Below are 19,249 nucleotides of genomic sequence, written 5' to 3'. Positions count from 1 at the left end.
AGAAATCTACAACTATTGGAAAACTAAATAATGCTATATATAGTTAAAATTTAGTGTAATAAATTACCTGACCATTCCTCTCTTACGTTGTTTTTGTTTAGTTGTTAAGTCGTGTCCAACTCTTTTGCGACCCCACGGACTGTAGCCCGCCAGGGGGATTTCCCAGTCAAGAATAGTGGAGTGGGTTGCCATTTCCTTCTCCCCCTCTCTTATACCAGTTAACAACTTAAAGTGTGAAAATGACATAAAGATAGAAAGAAGCCAATATATACAAGAATTACTCTGTAAATTAAGGGAATAGTGAATTGAGAAATAAACAATTTCCCTTGTGCTTGAAGGATGGAGAAGGAAAAGGAGGAGAGTAGGTTTTTTCAGGAGGCCATACTTGAAATACTTACTTGATTTCTTAACAACAGAGTGAGGGAAAAAGAACAGAGGGAGTGATTTTCAGATTCAAGTTCTGTGTGACTTACCAGTTCAACACAAAGACAGAACTCCAAGATCAAAACTGAAAATACAGCATATTTAGCGTTGTTTTAAAAGAATGTTGTATTTCTGTACTAGTAGTAACAATAACAGTAACTTATTGAGATATTACTCTCTGGTACTTTTCCAAGTGCTTTACATGTATTAGATCATTTAATCTTCATAGCATTCCTTATCATACAGATAGTAAAAGTGAGGCACACAAAGACTAAGTTTTTGCTTGACCTACAGAGTTAGACAGTATGTGTTAGTCGCTCAGTCACGTCCAACTGTTTAATGACTCCATGGGCTTGTAGCCCACAGGCACTTCTGTCCATGGAATTCTCCAGGCAAGAATACTAGAATACTGGAGTGGGTAGCCATTCCCTTTTCAAGAGTTAGGCGTGAAAGTGAAAAAGTGAAAGTCGCTCAGTGGTGTCTGACTCTTTGAGACCCCATGGACTGTAGCCAGGCAGGTTCCTCTGTCCATGGAATTCTCCAGGCCAGAATATTGGAGTGGGTAGCCTTTCCCTTCTCCAGGGAATCTTCCCAACCCAGGGATGGAACCCAGGTCTCCTGCATTGCAGGCGGACTCTTAACCACCTGAGCCATCAGGGAAGCCCAAGAATACTGGAGTGGGTAGACCATCCCTTTTCCAGTGGATCTTCCCGACCCAGGAATCGAACTGGGGTCTCCTGCATTGCAGATGGATTCTTTACCAGCTGAGCTATGTAGTGACAGTCAATTTTGAAGTATAGGCTGCCTGGCTGTTGGACTCATTATGTGGCTAGGAAATATGTGATTATTAAGTACAAATTGTTTAAATGGTTATTTTATTTATTAATGGTATCCAGCAGAACAACTTCCACAGACAATATAGGAAAGCATGAATTAATAAATATTTACTAAGTACTTTCTCTGTGTCCAGCACTGTGTGAGGTATTAGATACACATTTATGGACAATGGACACAGTCCCTATCCTTAAGGAGCTTATAATCTCGTAGGGAAAAGAAGAAAGTAATTTGATTTAATCACAGTAATTTAAATGCTGAGAAATATACTGCAGGCAAAAAATAGGATGCTGCAAAAAGGCAAGTGGCAAATATTTCAGAATATTTTGGTGTTTATTTTTCTGGATGACATGAATTTTCTTTTCAGAGGTGGTTTAAACTTCACAATATCTGTAAAAAGTCCCTTCTACTTAAAGTTCTCAAACTGCAGAGGGATTAGATGATGACTAATACTGTGCCAAGAAATGAATGTCTAATAGCTAATGTATCCAAATCGCTAATCTGTATTCCTAACATGGCAGGCTACACAGAGAACAGTTACACAGACTTTTAATTCTCAGCATTCTCTTAGCATTTTCTCATCGGGCTGTTTACATTTTCCTTTATGATCTGTTAATTACAAACTGCTTGTTCTCATCTATTTCAAGACTCAGAAATTTATACCACATTTAATCAAATAAAGAAACCCATGCTTTCTCTCTGACAGAGTTACAAAACCTATGATTAGCTTAGCTCAATTGCCAAAGTAAACCTGGTCATGTTTTCATTTCCTAGCTTTTAAATGGTAACCTAAATTTTTTCTTTTCTGATGAAACTGGAAATGAGTTACTGATATTCTGATGAACATTGGAAACTGGTGACTGATAAATAGTGGCTGCTATCTGTCACAGTAAGCTCTAGAGCTGACATGGAGCTCTTCCACATCCTTCCCAAACTGAGCTCCTGATTTTTAAGGTCACCGCCTACCAGTGATCAACAATAAAAGCAACACCTGGATTTCCCTGGTAGTTCAGTGGAAAAGAATCCATCTGCTGATGACATGATCCTCTATGTAAAAAAATCCTCAAGATGCCACTAGAAAATTACTATCAATAAATATAGTAAAGCTGTAGGATATAAAATTAATACACAGAAATCCCTTGAATTCCTATACAACAATGAAAAGTCAGAAAGAGAAATCAAGGAAACAATCCCATTCACCGTTGCAACAAAAAGAATAAAATACTTAGGAATAATTTTACCTGAAGAAACAAAAGACCCGTATATAGTTATACGTATAAACTATAAAACACTGGTGAAAAAAATGAAAGATGACACAAATAGGTAGAGAAGCATACCATGTTCACAGATTGGAAAAATCAATAGAGTGAAAATGAGTATACTACCCAAAGCAATCTATAGAGTCAATACAAACCTTATCAAACTACCAAAGGCATTTTTCACAGAACTAGAACACATCATTTCACAATTTGTATGGAAACACAAAAAACCTCAAATAGCCAAAGCAATCTTGAGAAAGAGGAATAGAATTGGAGGAATCAACCTTCCTGACTTCAGACTATACTACAAAGCTACAGTCATCAAGACAGTATGGTACTGGCACAGAGACCAATTGTGCCAGATCAATGGAACAAAACAGAAAGTCCAGAGATAAATCCATGCACCTATGGACACCTTATATTTGACAAAGGAGGCAAAAATATACAAGGAGAAGATACAGTCTCTTCAACAAGTAGTGCTGGGAAAAATGGTCAACCACATATAAAAGAATGAAACTTGAATACTTTCTAACACCATACACAAAAATAAACTCAAAATGGATTAAAGATCTAAATGTAAGACCATAAACTATAAAACTCTTAGAGGAAAACTTAGGCAGAACACTCTGACATAAATCACAGCAAAATCCTCTATGACCCACTTCCCACAGTAATGGGAATAAAACAAAAATAAATAAATGGGACTTAATTAAACTTAAAAGCTTTTGCACAATGAAGGAAACTAGAAGCCAGGTGAAAGGACAGCCTTCAGAATGGGAGAAAATAATAGTAAACAAAACAACTGACAAAGAATTAACCTCCAAAGTATATAAGCAGCTCATGCAGCTGAATACCAAAAAAATGAACAACCCAATCAAAATTGGGCAAAAGAACTAAACAGACATTTCTCCAAAGACATACAGATTGTTAATAAACACATGAAAAGATGCTCAACATCACTCATTATTAGAGAAATGCAAATCAAAACCATAATGACATAGAATCTCACGCTGGTCAGAATGGCCATCATCAAAAAGTCTACAAACAATAAATGCTGGAGAGGGTATAGAGAAAAGGGAACTCTCTTACATTGCTGGTGGGAATGCAAACTGGTACAGCCCCTATGAAGAACAGTGTGAGACTCCTTAAAAAACTGAGAATAGAATTGCCATATGAAGCAGCAATCCCACTGGTGGGCATACACACTGAGAAAACCAGAATTGAAAGAGACACATGCATCCCAATGTTCACTGCAGCACTATTTATAATAGCTAGGACATGAAAGCAACCTAGAGGTCCATCAGTAGATGAATAGATAAGGAAGTTGTGGTATATAGACACAATGGAATATTACTCAGCTATAAAAAGGAACACATTTGAATTAGTTCTAATCAGGTGGATGAAACTGGAGCCTATCATACAGAGTGAGGTCAGAAAGAGAAATACAAATGCTGTATAATAACATATATATGGAATTTAGAAAAACAGTAATGATAATCCTACACGCAGGGCAGCAAAAGAGACACAGATGTAAAGAACAGACTTTTGGACTCTGTAGGAGAAGGCGAGGGTGGGATGATTTAAGAGAATAGCACTGAAACATGCGTATTACCATATGTAAAACAGATGACCAGTGCAAGTTTGATGCATAAAGCAGAGCACCCAAAGCCAGTGTTCTGAGACAATCCAGGGGGATAAGGTGGGGAGGGAGGTGGAGGGAGGTTCAGGATGGGGGGACACATGTATACCCATGGCTGATTCATGTCAATGTATGGTAAAACCACCACAATATTGTAAAGTAATTATCTTCCAATTAAAATAAATGAAACAACAGACTAACTAAAAAAAAAAAACAGTAAAAAACCCAGAAAAAAAAAAAATCATGGATGAAGGCAAAAAAAAAGAATCCATCTGCCAATGCAGGAGACATGGATTCATTAACCCCTGGTCTGAGAAGATTGCACATGTTGCTGGCAACTAAGCCCACCTTTGTGTGGATATATATTTTAATTTCTCTAGGACAAATACAAAGGTATATAATGGCTGGGTTATAAAGCTTAAAAGTTTAACTTTATAAGAAATCGCTTGTTTCCAAAGTGATTGTTCAGTTCACACTCTCAAGTAGTATGTAAGAGTTCTAGTTTCCCTATATCCTCACCAATGTTTGGTACTGTGGTTCACTTCCATTTTAGCCATACCAAGGGTGTACAGTGGTATTTCAAGGTTTCACTTTGCATTTCTCTGACGACTAATGCTCCTTGGAAGAAAAGCTATGACAAACCTAGACAGCATATTAAATAGCAGAGACATTCCTTTACCAACAAAGGTTCGTGTAGTCAAAGCTATGGTTTTTCCAGTAGTCATGTATGGATGTGAGAGTTGGACTGTGAAGAAAGCTGAGCGCCGCAGAATTGATGCTTTGGAACTGTGGTATTGGAGAAGACTCTTGTGAGTCTCTTGGACTGCAAGGAGATCCAACCAGTCAATCCTAAAGAAATCAGTCCTGAGTATTCATTGAAAGGACTGACGCTGAAGCTGAAACTGCAATGATTTGGCCACATGAGGCAAAGAACTGACTCACTGGAAAAGACCCTGATGCTGGGAAAGATTGAAGGCAGAAGGAGAAGGGGACGACAGAGGATGAGATGGTTGGATGGCATTACCAACTCGATGGACAGGAGTTTGAGTAAGCTCTGGGAAGTGGTGAAGTTCACAGGGAAGCCTGGCATGCTGCAGTCCACGGGGTGGCAAAGAGTTGGACATGACTGAGTGACTGAACTGAACTGATGACTAATGATACTGAGCATCTTTTCATGTATTTACTGGCCCTTCTTACATCTTTTGTGATTATCTCTTCAAATTTTTTAAACTTAAAAAAATTAAGATTCTTTTATTATTTGTAAGAGTTCTTTATATTGGATACAAATCTGTCAGACATATGTATGCTAATATTTTCTCCTAGTCTATGGCTTGCCTTTTCCTTTGATCAAAAGTGTCTTGAAGAGTGAAAGTTTTAAGTTTAGATAAAGCCCAACTTTTAATTTTTTGTTTTATAGCTCAAACTTATATCCTATCCTAGAAATTTTTGCCTACTCTAAGATTGCAGAGATTTGCTCCTAGCTCTTACATTTAGGTCTATGGTACTGTTTTTGTTATTTTAAATTTTTATTTATTAAAAATTTATTGGGAGTATAGCTGCTTTACAACATTGTGCTAGTTTCTACTGTACAGCAAAGTGAATCAGCTACACATACACTACAGGGGGTAAAAATACCCCCTAGGTCTATGGTACTTTAAGTGAACTTATGTGCATGGTAAGAGGTAAGGGTTGATGTTCATTTCCCTGACACCTTTACTGAAGAATAATGGGTCCTTTAACTTTGTTGTTCTTTTGAAAACTTGATGTGGCCACTCTTGGTCATTTGATTCCTATAAAAATTTTAAAATCATGTAAATATCTAAATTTGCAATCCTGTAAATCTTATATATTTCCAAAAACACATTTTCTTGGGGTTCTATTAAATCAAAATAGCTATCTTAGCAATACTGAATCTTCTAATCCATAAATATGATATAGCTCTTCATTTATTTAGATCTTTGTCTTTTATTTATAACTTTCAGTGTACACATTTTATCAAATTTATCCCAACATATTTCATGATTTTCAATGTTACTGTAAATGAAATTGTGTTTAGATTTACTTTTTCAACTATTCTTTGCTAGAATATAGAAATACTGGTTTTTATATAATGACCTTACTATCTCCTCTTTTAAACTTACATAAGTGTATTTATATAAATGTTATTGGAAAAGTATGCTGCAAGTATTAGTTCGTTTTTGTGTATTACTCTGCTAGTATATGAACATATCCAGTAGTCACGTATGAATGTGAGAGTTGGATCATAAAGTAAGCTGAGTGCTGAAAAATTGCTGTTTTTGAACTGCGGTGTTGGAGAAAACTCTTGAGAGTCCGTTGGACTACAAGGAGATCAAACCAGTCAATCCTAAAGGAAATCAGTCCTGAATATTCATTGGAAGGACTGATGCTGAAGCTCCAATACTTTAGCCACCTGATGCGAAGAAATGACTCATTGGAAAAGACCCTGATGCTGGGAAAGATTGAAGGCAGGAGGAGAAGGGGACGGCAGAGGATGAGATGGTCGGATCGCATCACCGACTTGATGGACATGAATTTGGGTAAGCTCTGGGAGTTGGTGATGGAACAGGGAGGCCTGGCGTGCTGCAGTCCAAGGGGTTGCAAACAGTTGGACATGACTGAGTGACTGAACTGACTGATGCAATACAAAGGTAGTTAGGGAATTCCCTGGTGGTCCAGTGGTTGAGACTCCAAGCTTTCACTGCTGAGGGTCTGGGTTTGATCCCTGGTCAGGGAAGTAGTCATGGCCGAGTAGTTAAGGCGATGGACTAGAAGTCCAATGGGGTCTCCCTGTGCAGGTTCAAATCCTGCTGACTATGCATCCCTTTGTGCTCCCTGGTGGCTCAGATGGTAAAGAATCCACCTGCAATGCAGGAGAGCTGGGTTCGATTCCTGGGTTGGGAAGATCCCCTGAAGGAGGGCGCAGCAATCCACTCCACTTTTCTTGCCTGGAGAATCCCCGTGGACAGAGGAGCCTGGTGGGCTACAGTCCACGGGGACACAAAGAGTTGGACAAGACTGAGTGACTAAGCACAGTCATCTTCCAGTTCTTCCTACAGACTATAGACAGATAGGGAACTAAGATCCCATAAGCTTCACGGTGTGGCTAAAAAAATTAAATAAGTAAATAAACAAATATTAACAAATAAAATAAAAGTAGTTAAGAGCTGGAGAGGGAATCTCCACATCCACACAGAACACTGATTTATCAAGGCAGCTCATCAGAAGCTTGCTTTACACCAAATTTGGGAGGAACAATGATGAGACACTCAGGAATCAGCTAGTTCTGCCATTAGGATTCTTAAACAGGAAAGTCTATGACTATACCCTAAACTCCTCAGGCATGTCTCTAAATACATACAGAAACTTGTTTTTTTTTTTTTTTTTTTTAAGAGTTCCTAGGGAAAACAATTTAGGGTGGAAGAGAAGATGTCACTTACAATGTTTCTTGAACTTAACTCCAGGAACCTGGTTCTGAGTTATTCTAGTTGAGGATAAAAGTGAGAGGAATGGAGGTAATGTAAGATGGTAAGAAAATGACACTAATAAAAGAGCTATAAAACTAGGGGCACTGTAAATAACTGAAAGGGTAAGTTAATTCTAATGTAGAAGTCTGACAGAAGCTGTAACACTGGTATACTAGAAAAGCGCTTTACCTCACACAGTATAGCTTCAGGGCCATGACATGACTAAGTCAAATCAATTAATGTGGAAAGTGATACATCACCCAGGCCTTAACAGACTCCAGAGCCATGTCAATATCTGCCTTTGTCATTGGGAGTCACAGGATGGCAGCTGCCACATAAGTCACAAAGTGCGGATGAGAGAATGGCGCAAGTGGCTGTCGAGGGGGAAGCTGAGACAAAGGCATAAACAACCCAGATCAGGAAAAGAGATCACCTGCATGGTGGAACGACAGCAGCTATGATGTTCCAGGTGAAATAGCATTTTAACTAACACAAATGCTGTGTTGTTGTTCTCAAGACGTGTATGGAATCTAATTCTATCCATTCAATTTTTATGTGCCTAATCTGAGTCTTATCAAAAAAGCATTTCTTTTGTGTGTTTTTGTTTACATCCAAGCATGGAAGTCATATATTAATATGTTCTAGGTCAGAATACCGTAATTATGTTATGTGGGAAAAAAGGCATGGAAATAAATGACGACCATCCAAATAAGAACAAGCAAAGCTTGATTATTTGTTTATTTATTTATTTACTCGGAGCTTGCTATATAGCAAATGCATCAGTTACCATCACTCGCACCTGGCAGAGACTTAAAGGCGGGCAGTGGAGTGGAAAAGCTTTATAGGTGGAAGAAAGGAGAGGCTTCAGGTATGCTGACTGGAGGCACTTGGCACAGAGATGCTGAAGGTGGGTTACTCAGAAGTGAGCATCTTACATGACAGGTTAAGTGTGCATATTTAGCTTTCTCTCATTGGTCTTAAGTTGGAAGTGAGGGCAAATACTAGGGAAACTGTCAGTTAACAATCAAGTCCTGGTGATTTAGTTCCAGTTGTTACAGGGGTTACTGTTGGCTTCTTGGACTGGTTGCTTGCGATAGTAATCCTACTTCCTACAAGTCTGACTTGTAGATATAGGCTGTGTTCCTAGGCTATTCGCTGAAAATTGGGTGTCAGAATTCTATTTTTATAGATAGTCTGGTCATTGTATATATATCCAGTTTCTCAAAGGATAGTGTTAAGTTTCAGTTCAGTTCAGTTCAGTCACTCAGTCGTGTCTGACTCTTTGCGACCCCAGGAACTGAAGCACGCCAGGCCTCCCTGTCCATCACCAACTCCGGGAGTCCACCCAAACCCATGTCCATCGAGTTGATGATGCCATCCAACCATCTCATCCTCTGTCGTCCCCTTCTCTTCCTGCCCTCAATCTTTCCCAGCATCAGGGTCTTTTCAAATGAGTCAGCTCTTCGCATCAGAGGGCCAAAGTATTGGAGTTTCAGCTTCAACATCAGTCCTTCCAATGAACAGCCAGGACTGGTCTCCTTCAGGATGGACTGGTTGGATCTCCTTGCAGTCCAAGGGACTCTCAAGAGTCTTCTCCAACACCACAGTTCAAAAGCATCAAGTCTTCGGCGCTCAGCTTTCTTCATCGTCCAACTCTCACATCCATGCATGACCACTGGAAAAACCATAGCCTTGACTAGATGGACCTTTGTTGACAAAGTAATGTCTCTGCTTTTTAATATGCTGTCTAGGTTGGTCATAATTTTCCTTCCAAGGAGTAAGCGTCTTTTAATTTCATGGCTGCAGTCACCATCTGCAGTGATTTTGGAGCCCAGAAACATAAAGTCAGCCACTGTTTCCACTGTTTGCCCATCTATCTGCCATGAAGTGATGGGACCGGATGCCATGATCTTAGTTTTCTGAATGTTGAGCTTTAAGCCAACTTTTTACTCTTGTATTTATTTTCTTTTTCCTGACCTCTGAGGATAATTGGGTTCACCTGCCAATGAAGGAGAGAAGGGTTTGATCCCTGGGTCAGGAAGATCCCCTAGAGTAGGAAATGGCAGCCTGCTCCAGTATTCTTGCCTGAAAAATCCGATGCACAGAGGAGCCTGGTGGGCTACAGACCACAGGGGTGCAAAGTTGGACATGACTGAGCAACTGAGTGCACACACACATCATGCCCGGCCAGCAGGATTTCCTGAAATCCTCATTCTTTGTTTTACACTGATTATGTTCTCAAATTACATTTATCACAGTTCACTTATAGCTGACTGATCTCAGTTGGCTGCCATGGCTAAATTCTTATCCAGTGAAGCTTTATGCCCCTTCCCATATGCTAGTCATACTGGCAGGTAGTCTTCCTTCCACAGGAGGAGAAAGTTTATGAATTTAAAACAAATGGGATACTATACATTAAAAAAAAAAAAAAACATGGAAAGAAATACCACTCCCCCTTTCTCAACATCATAGTGAAGTTGTAAGAACAGATAAGAAATCATGGTTCTGGTTTATCAAGCATACAAAGCCCTCTGCAGTAAATTAGAAAGAGAAAAGACATTTTTAAAAAAGAATATTTGACAACACCACTATCTTAGTTGGGTATTTATTTGTATATTTTAAATAAGGCAGAAACCTCTTCTTTAGCCCAATGGTACTGTCTCTGCTGTCTCTCTTTCACATGTTTTTTTTCTTTCTTTCTTTTTGGGCTGTGCCACTTGGCTTGTCAAAGCTTAGTTCCTCAACCAGGGACTGAACCCAGGCCCTCATTGGTAAAGGCACAAGAGTCCTAACCACTGCACCACCAGGGAATTCCCAGAAAAGACACATTCTTAAGTAAAGAGAAAACTATGTAATTTACACATATTTATAGCATACTAAATTTTTTCATTTTGCCTTCCTCTGACTTTTTAGGTTCATTTTATTCATTCAACATACACTGAATGAACATCTACTATGTATTAGTCAGTCACTACACTAATGCACTGTGGACACAGTGGTAAGCATAAAGGAGAAAATGCATAAATTGTCTAGATGAGTGCTTTTGATCATTTTAGTGTTTATTTTTTTCTTGTTTGGATATTTGAGAAGAAACGACTTGGGAAAACTGTTACTCAAAAACTTTCATTAGAAAAATGCTGTGGTGATTCACTTATAGCTTAAATCTTTCTTCTCTCTTAGCCACAAAGCATATCATCCTGGGTCATTATAAAAAAAATGTTACTTGGTTAGGGAACAGATAAGGCATTTGCTATACTAGAGAATTTATCGTGTAGAATAAATTTTAACTAAGAAAATAAACATCATTTCTCTGGTAAGGTACTAGAAAACAGCATCCATATTTTATGCCCTTGACTATAATTGAAGTTTTACTTGTATACAAATGAGTTCTAAGCCAGAGTTCTTTCATTTTTTTTAAGACTTAGAAACGATATTTATACAAAATAAATAATACTTTTGCATTTTAAGGGTAGCCTTCTGTTCTACAGTACCAAAGATGACTTATGTAGATTAATAGAAGATTGAGTCTTTAATACATGCACTAGGCATTTTATGGTAGATACAAAAAATGTATTACACAGCTTTTGATACTAAATGTTTTAATGAAACATTAACCAGCAGATAAGACCATTCCTTTTAAAATTGGTTTGCAACACAGCCAAGAAATAGAAGCCAGACTGTAGGAAACTTGGGTCTCATGATCCTCTTCAAACATTAAAAGAAACTCTCCAATCATTTTGCTTGATGATTCCTATCCCCTATTTAATTTTTTTTTTTTTCTGGCAGCAATATAAACAGCTTCATCCACTCAGAATCATAATTTAACTATTATGGCTATTGTAGAGGGTAAGATAAAAGCTGAAAACAATAATGTTGAACTTAACTCGATGATCTATGAACTACACTTGGGATTTGTTACTGGATGAAGCAGATATTTTTCTCCCCAATTTAATGGTAGCAGGGCAAATAACACCAGATAGAGATCAGGGGCAGAAAGGTGAGTTTTTCAACAATTCAGTATCATGGGAAATATCATAACCACAGTATGCAAAACTTGTTGAAATTTTGATGTAAAGTACTAATTTCCAAGTCCAAATAAAAAACAACTTGCTCAAAGAGATGGTCCATGAACCAACTCTAAAAGTTCGTTTGAAACAGAATTTCTATGTATTTAATCAACTGGCTAATAATATCATTTCAATTTCTTAGTAGACAGCTCCCAGAATTTATGGAGACTGGTTTGTCCAAAGATGTAGTGTTCTAAGACTGTTTTATTAGTGTACAGTCTGTTCCCACTTAGCTTCATGGGGAGCACAGAAGAGAAAAATAAAAACGCTTCTTTCACATACTTTTAGATGTATGTACAATCTAAAAATATAAATGCTAGAATTTCTTTCTCCAAAGGAAGTAATGGTGGGAGACACTTTTCAGTAATTGGAGACCTTCCAGCTGATAAAAATTAATAAATGCTAGGTAAAATATATTTTTAAAACCTTTTAAAAACATTAAAAACCCAACAAGGAGGTGGTGAGTATCATTATAACAACAGGGAGAAGATGGAAATCCGAAATGGAGATCTTGCCCAGCACAGAGGGCCACTTTAGCATGGGGGCATTTGTTAATAGGTAAGAAATAACTGAGCAGCTGAACTGTGCGTTTAGCTGTCTCACAAGGTCAAGGGAACAAAACTGGAGTCTAGGATCTGCCAGGAATGGGAGCTCTAATAAAATACCCCATACCTGAGACCCTTAGGAGCTACACGCTAGGGGTAAAGATGAACCAGAAGTAAAATAGTTTCTGCAGTCCTGATTTGTGTCATTTCACTGGCCTAGAAAACTTTCAACCCGGAATTTGGATTGAACTGCTCACAGGTGGCAGAAGAAATGAAAACCCTCTCTAGGAAAAAAAAAAAAGATCATTGCTATACATATGTTCAAATATTAAATCCAGCACCCCAAAATAATTAGGTGTATGAAAAGGCAAAAGAATTAGCAGAATAATACGCAAAAGAAATCATGGTAAAGGTCATAGGATTAGAGTAGCGTAGGCAATCTTTTCAGGTTATTCTTAATATAATACTGCAAAAATGTAGTAGAAAAGAGCTCGAGTCTGTGAGATGAGTGGTGGAGATGGAGGAAGGTGAGCACACAAGAAGAGTTACAAAATTAAGAGTCACATTTGATGATCACTGTGTTGGCTGCTACTGCTACTGCTAAGTCGCTTCAGTCATGTCCGACTCTGTGCGACCCCATAGACGGCAGCCCACCAGGCTCCGCTGTCCCTAGGATTCTCCAGGCAAGAATACTGGAGTGGGTTGATTTCCTTCTCCAGTGCATGAAAGGGAAAAGTGAAAGTGAAGTCGCTTAGTTGTGTCCGACTCTTAGCGACCCCATGGACTGTAGCCTACCAGGCTCCTCCGTCCATGGGATTTTCCAGGCAAAAATATGGAACGCTTCACGAATTTGCGTGTCATCCTTGCGCAGGGGCCATGCTAATCTTCTCTGTATCGTTCCAATTTTAGTATATGTGCTGCCGAAGGGAGCACTGTGTTGGAGAAGGTGACTATTTCCCTACCACCACTAGAGGTTATTGGTTGAGGAAATTCTCCTTTAGTTTTTTTCTTTTTAAAGTGACATGAGATTTCAATTGTTCAATCATGCATAATACTTTCTTCTGGTAGAGCTAAACCACAGTAGCTAATTACAAACCATACGCTAAATGGTAGCATATGTAAGCTACTGAAGGATCTAAATCAAGAACTCTTGACATGAGATCCTCTGATACACATTCTCCTGGAAGTCTATGAATCTCCTGAAATTGCATGTTTTAATAGGGAGGGAGTAAGGGAAATTTTCATTCTTAAATCATCCATTTCTGTGTGTGTGTGTCTGCTCAGTTGCTGAGTTGTGTCTGACTCTTTGCGACCCCATGGACTGCAGCCCACCAGGCTCCTCTGTCCATGGAATTATCCAGACAAGAATACTGGAGTGGACTGCCATTTCCAGGGTACCTTCCCAACCCAGGGATCGAACCCGAGTCTCCTGCTTGGCAGGCAGATTCTTTGCCACTGAGCCACCTGGTTTGCCACCTCCTAGAAAATGTACCTACTCCCTGTAACCCAAAGCAGAGGTTGCAAACTCAAACACCTTCAGGATATAAGCAATTTTAATACATCTGGTATGGCTAGCAGTAATGGTAGTAGGAATGATAAAGAGCATGATGAGTTGCAGAATATATAGCCAGCCTGAAAACACTCTATTTCTTTGTAATGTGATTGCTAAACAGTTTCTGAATACCTTCTCTAGAAAAATTTGTCTGTTTTAAAATTAAATGTAAGTCAGAGGTTAAGATAGTGGTCTGATATGTTTTCCATAGTTCTAGGTGAGAATCACCTCTCAATACAGAGGGTCTAGAGGGCAGAAAGAAGGGGAAGAAAGGTCCCTGGAGGTGGATGGGAAAACGAGATCCACGTCAGGCTACCAATGACACACGTTACTGTTAATCCTCAACTGAGGGGAAAAAAGTGCCTTAGTTGGGACAGGTGCAGAGAAACCTAGGGAACTTATAATCACAGGACTCCACGTCTTATAAGAAGTGTTTGAATTTCTCCTCTTTACCCTTCCTTTCAACCTACTTCCTTCCTAATGACTGCCTTCTTTAAATTAACTCACCTAGAATCTAAGTTAAAGAATCAGCTTTTAGGGCATCTCTCCAGTTGCAGTAGTTAGATACCTAGCTTTAGGGTACAGAATAGGAGTTAGCAGTAACGTAACTTCCTTGGAAAATTCTACTCATAGATTCTTATTCATTTTGGTTTGCTTAGACTGGTTTTCAGAAAAAACTGTTAACAGATGGCAAACAGACCAAAAGTTTAATTTTTCTCAAAACTCAGACAATATGCAAAATTTTGTATGTGGGTACAATTTTCTGGAGAGAGTCCATAAATTTCAATAATCCATATATATAAAAATCATGTTATACACAATGAACTTACACATATTACATGTAAATTACATCTCAATAAAGCTGGATAAGGAAAAAATGCTGCCTAAAAAGTAAATTTATCTACTAATAATCCTATACTCTTTTTACTAATAACTTACAGACATACAAAAACAAATGGAAAAAAAATCCTCCGAGCACTCACTCACACACACACACACACACGATTCTCCCTTGCACTATTTGGGGATAAAATTTTTATAAGATTAGAGACTTTCTGCATCTTAAAAAATTCATTAGTTTGGCACTTAGCTTAGAGAAGAGGCTTTTAAATACTTATAATCTTCCATTACAACATCCCACTATTCTGATTCTCTCCCACTGGAAGCAAGAATCACTGTAGAGACAGGACACATAAAGACAGAAAGCACTCACTGCTTGGCAACTCTTATACTAGAGTTTCCTTGCCTATGTAATTGCCCCCAATGCACAAGAAGTACTATGTGCACATCTATGTATGATGATGACTATTTGGCTGAAATGAAAAGCAGTATTAAAAGAACCTTAAATGCTCATAAAAACCTGTAACACTGTTCATCACTGAATGCTCCTTTGGGTTTTAAACTGAAGTTTTCAATGACTGCTTTGAATAGACATACGTGTGAGATACAAAATATGGCAAAAATGTGTTACTTGTGTAATACAAATATTTCCATATTATTCCCCTATTGACCTGGATTTCCTTACCCATAATACAATTTATTTTAATGTGGAAAGCAAGGCAATTGTATACTGATTACAATAGAAAATTATCTTCAAAAGTCACCTTTGTCTACATGGCAAATGTATTCTCTGTTGGCTTCCAAATCTGAAATTTATTTTAGAACTTGCACATTAAAATAATGTGATGTAGTTACTCAGACTTAAAGAGAAAAACACCATTTTAGGAAGAAGTACTTCACTGAACCGTAACAGTAGAGATTAGGCAAGAAAAAAGACCTACAGACAGTTATTAGAAAAACAGCAAGGGAATTCTGAATATAAAAGGGAGGAATACTGTGGAGACAAGGATGAGAAGGATTTGTGCTTCCAGAATACAGAATGAAGGGAAGTGAAAGTTGCTCAGTCGTGTCCTATTCTTTGTGACTCCATGGACTGTACCCTGCCAGGCTCCTCTGTCCATGGAATTTCCCAGGCCAGAATACTGGAGTGGGTAGTTGTTCCCTTCTCCAGGGGATCTTCCCAACCCAGGGATCAAACCCAGGTCTTCCACATTGCAGGCAGATTCTTTACCATCTGAGCCACCAGGGAAGTAGAATACAGAATAGCATGTATCAATATACAGAAAAAGCAAGGAGAATTCATTGCTTCATTTAAACAACTTCCTTTAAAATTTCAATTGACTCTCATGAGTGTGAGATGGACATGGTGACTTGCATCTAATGAAGAGAATACAACAAAAAGTGATACGATGCCACTTTTGAGACTAAGTTATAAAAAACTGTCTATCTCATCTTGCTCATTCTCAGGAAGCAAGCTGCCATGGGTGAGGTCACCTGTGGACAAGCACCCATGGCAAGGAATTGAGGGTGGCCTCTGGTAAAAGCCAGCAAAGAACTGAGGCCCTCTGTTCCAACAGCCCAGAGGAACCAAATCCTTCAACAAACATAAGCATAATAAACTTGAAAGAGGAGCCTTCACAAGTTGAGCTCTGAGATGACTACACCCTAGGCTGTCATTTTTTTTTTTAAACTAGTTTTTTTTTTTGGATGATCCTGGCAGCTTGTGGGATCTTAGTTCCCTGATCAGGAATTGAAGCTGGACCCTTGGCAGTGAAAGCATGAAATCCTAACCACTGGACTGCCAGGGAATTCCCTAAATTTAAATGTTGTAACAAACAACTTCTAAACAAGGAAAAACAGAGATACAAAGAGGATTTCAAGTGACTTAGAGATAAAGGATGGTAGTGGTGACATCAAATACAGAATTCCTAAAATCCCTAGTTTCTTGAGTATCAAAACACAAGTCAAGAACATCTTTCTGTCTCGTCTTTGTTCCCACTGAATTTTTCATGAATACTGGGCTGCAGGAACATATATATATATTGCATAGGGAAAGAAGAACATAAAACTGCACTTTTTTTCAGAAATAAATTTATAATAACATATATATATGTGTGTGAGAGATGTTATTCATCATAATAACTGATGCTCCAGACATTGTGCTAATAAGTACCTTATATCTTAAATAATCATCACAAACACCCTATGGAGTACATGATATTACTCTCTGTACTTTACAGATGAAGAACCAGAAAATCAGGAAGACTAAATAATAAAAGTTATACAACTAGTAAGTGGCATGGTTAGACTTAACCAAGTTTATATGATCCCAGGGCTATTTATCACTATGAAAAACTGCCTTCGTTAGAAAAAAACAACCAAAATCCACAAAGCTTAGTATCTTTACATAGACTGCTTATGAAAACAGGCCAGTGACAGCAGGTTATAGGTGCAGTTTTATCCTCTTTGTGAAGTGCTCTCATAAAAACGATGATGATAATCTTACCCAGAGCATTTTTTCAATATTTATTTATTTATTTGGCTGCACTGGATCTTAGTTGTGACACACAGGCCTCTCTCTAGTTGTTGTGCATGCGCTTAGTTGCCTCGCAGCATGTGGAATCTTAATTCCCCAACCAGGAACTGAACCCATGTCCCCTGTATTGGGAGGCAGATTCTTAACCACTGGACCATCAGGAAGGTTCCACACATAGCATTCTTAGAGGAAAAGTAGTAAAGGCTGTGGAACACTTTAACTGTAGCTAAGATTTATTAAAACTAACTCTGGACCACATAATTGTCATTATTTTATATATTTTAATTATTACATCTTCACAGCATTCCTACAATACAGGTAATATTATAATCCCCATTTTACAGATAAGGAAATTAATCATTCTTACAGTTAAGTAATATGCCCAAGGTCATACAAGCACAAAGTGGTAGACTCAGTATCTGAACACAGGCAGCCTGGCTCCCGGGTCTGCAGTCTAAACTAGTGCATTTCACTGCCTCAAAAAATCCAAAGTTAAGACAGGTTTTAGAGTTAATAAAAAGACTTCCATTTGGATATCTAACTAAAGTACAGATCTAAGCACCATACTTACAGGCCAAGTCTTTATAACTTGTGATGCAAAACACCTTGAGAAGAGTTTATCTAAAGGTCAGTTAAAAGACAGTTAATGGGGGAGGGAAGGATTGGGAGTTAGGGGTTAGCAGATGTAAACTAGTATACAGAGGATGGATAAACAACAAGGTCCTACTACAGCACAGGGAACTATATATTCAATAGCCTATGAAAAGCCATAATGGAAAAGAATATTAAAAAAAGAAGATCTATATGTGTATAACTGAGTCACTGTGCTATACAGCAGAGATTAGCACACACTGTAAACTTACTACATTTTGATTAAAAAAGATGGTTAATTTCTTAAATAATGATAAAATGTAAAACAAGAAAACAACTGAAAATGTTCAAAGTGAAAAGTTCTATTCAATAAAGCACCTGTCCACTGAGAGAACTTTCTAACATGTTAAGAACTTGTTAGTAGATAAAGAAGTAGATAGACGAAAAGCTGTTCATTCTCTTATTCTAGCTCTTTGGTGTGCTTATGCTCATAACCAGTTTTGAGGCAGTATCTCTCATGCTTAAAATATACTGAAATCATTCCTGTTTATTCCTCTCTCTAGCTGTTATGCAGACTTTCACATCCCGGTTAGGGCAGCACTGCAGTTTATTTCTACCTTCGTTTGATTTATACATCTGTCCACTACCCAACATTTAGGTGGGGTTTTTGTTGTTGTTGTCCTAACAGTTGTACCATTAACAACCTTCATTTCATTTCAACATTTATAACAGCATTTCTTTTCTCCTTCTTTTTGGGGGCAGGTAGTGGGGAAAGATGCAGAGAAGGCAATGGCACCCCACCCCAGTACTCTTGCCTGGAAAATCCCATGGACGGAAGAGCCTGGTGGGCTGCAGTCCATGGGGTCGCTAAGAGTCGGACACGACTGAATGACTTCACTTTCATTTTTCACTTTCATGCATTGGCAAAGGAAATGGCAACCCACTCCAGTGTTCTTGCCTGGAGAATCCCAGGGGCGGGAGAGCCTGGTGGGCTGCTGTCTATGGGGTCGCACAGAGTCGGACACGACTGAAGCTACTTAGCAGCAGCAGTAGCAGTGGGGAAAGATGTGTTACAGATCGCTCTGAGAAGCTGTTATATTAACAGAAAGAAGTACATATGTGCATGTAGAACAGTGTTTGTATATAATTTTAAGGGGTTTAGAAACCCTTCACCCCGAAACTCACCTATTTAACTCTGGTTAAAAATCTTGCAGTATACCTGTGTTTTCAACACAGTAGACATAAGAAATACAAATACAACATAATAGAAGCTGTGAATTACAAGAAAAAGGCTCCTGGTACCCATAAATCAATCAAAAATCAGACAGAGGGTTTTATCTCTAACGTATAAAATTCACAGAAAAGTAAAGAAGAATGCCAAACCATTTGGAATAAAGGTAACATCTGATAATGTTTTCAGGAAAAAAAAAAACAACGGAATTTGAGAAAACAGATCATCCTTTTCTTCTAAGTGGAAT

The 19,249-nt window shown here is 38.3% G+C and overlaps 1 protein-coding gene and 2 non-coding genes across 7 annotated transcripts in view; 1 reads left to right on the top strand and 2 right to left on the bottom strand.

Annotated features, from left to right (window-relative positions):
- TANC2 (tetratricopeptide repeat, ankyrin repeat and coiled-coil containing 2) overlaps positions 1 to 19,249 on the bottom strand; it is a 363,447-nt gene that overhangs the window by 152,717 nt on the left and 191,481 nt on the right. The gene's annotated exons all lie outside the window — the stretch shown is intronic.
- On the top strand, positions 6,911 to 6,992 carry TRNAS-AGA (transfer RNA serine (anticodon AGA)). The gene has a single exon. It is a non-coding gene; the product is annotated as a tRNA-Ser (tRNA).
- On the bottom strand, positions 13,079 to 13,185 carry LOC145543847 (U6 spliceosomal RNA). The gene has a single exon (XR_014081095.1). It is a non-coding gene; the product is annotated as a U6 spliceosomal RNA (small nuclear RNA).

This window comes from Giraffa tippelskirchi, chromosome 3, assembly GCF_054371585.1.
Source record: "Giraffa tippelskirchi isolate mGirTip1 chromosome 3, T2T-mGirTip1v1.2.pri, whole genome shotgun sequence".
Classification (NCBI taxonomy): domain Eukaryota; kingdom Metazoa; phylum Chordata; class Mammalia; order Artiodactyla; family Giraffidae; genus Giraffa; species Giraffa tippelskirchi.
Note: the sequence above shows the minus strand (reverse complement) of the source record. Positions and strands in the feature narration are given on the sequence as shown.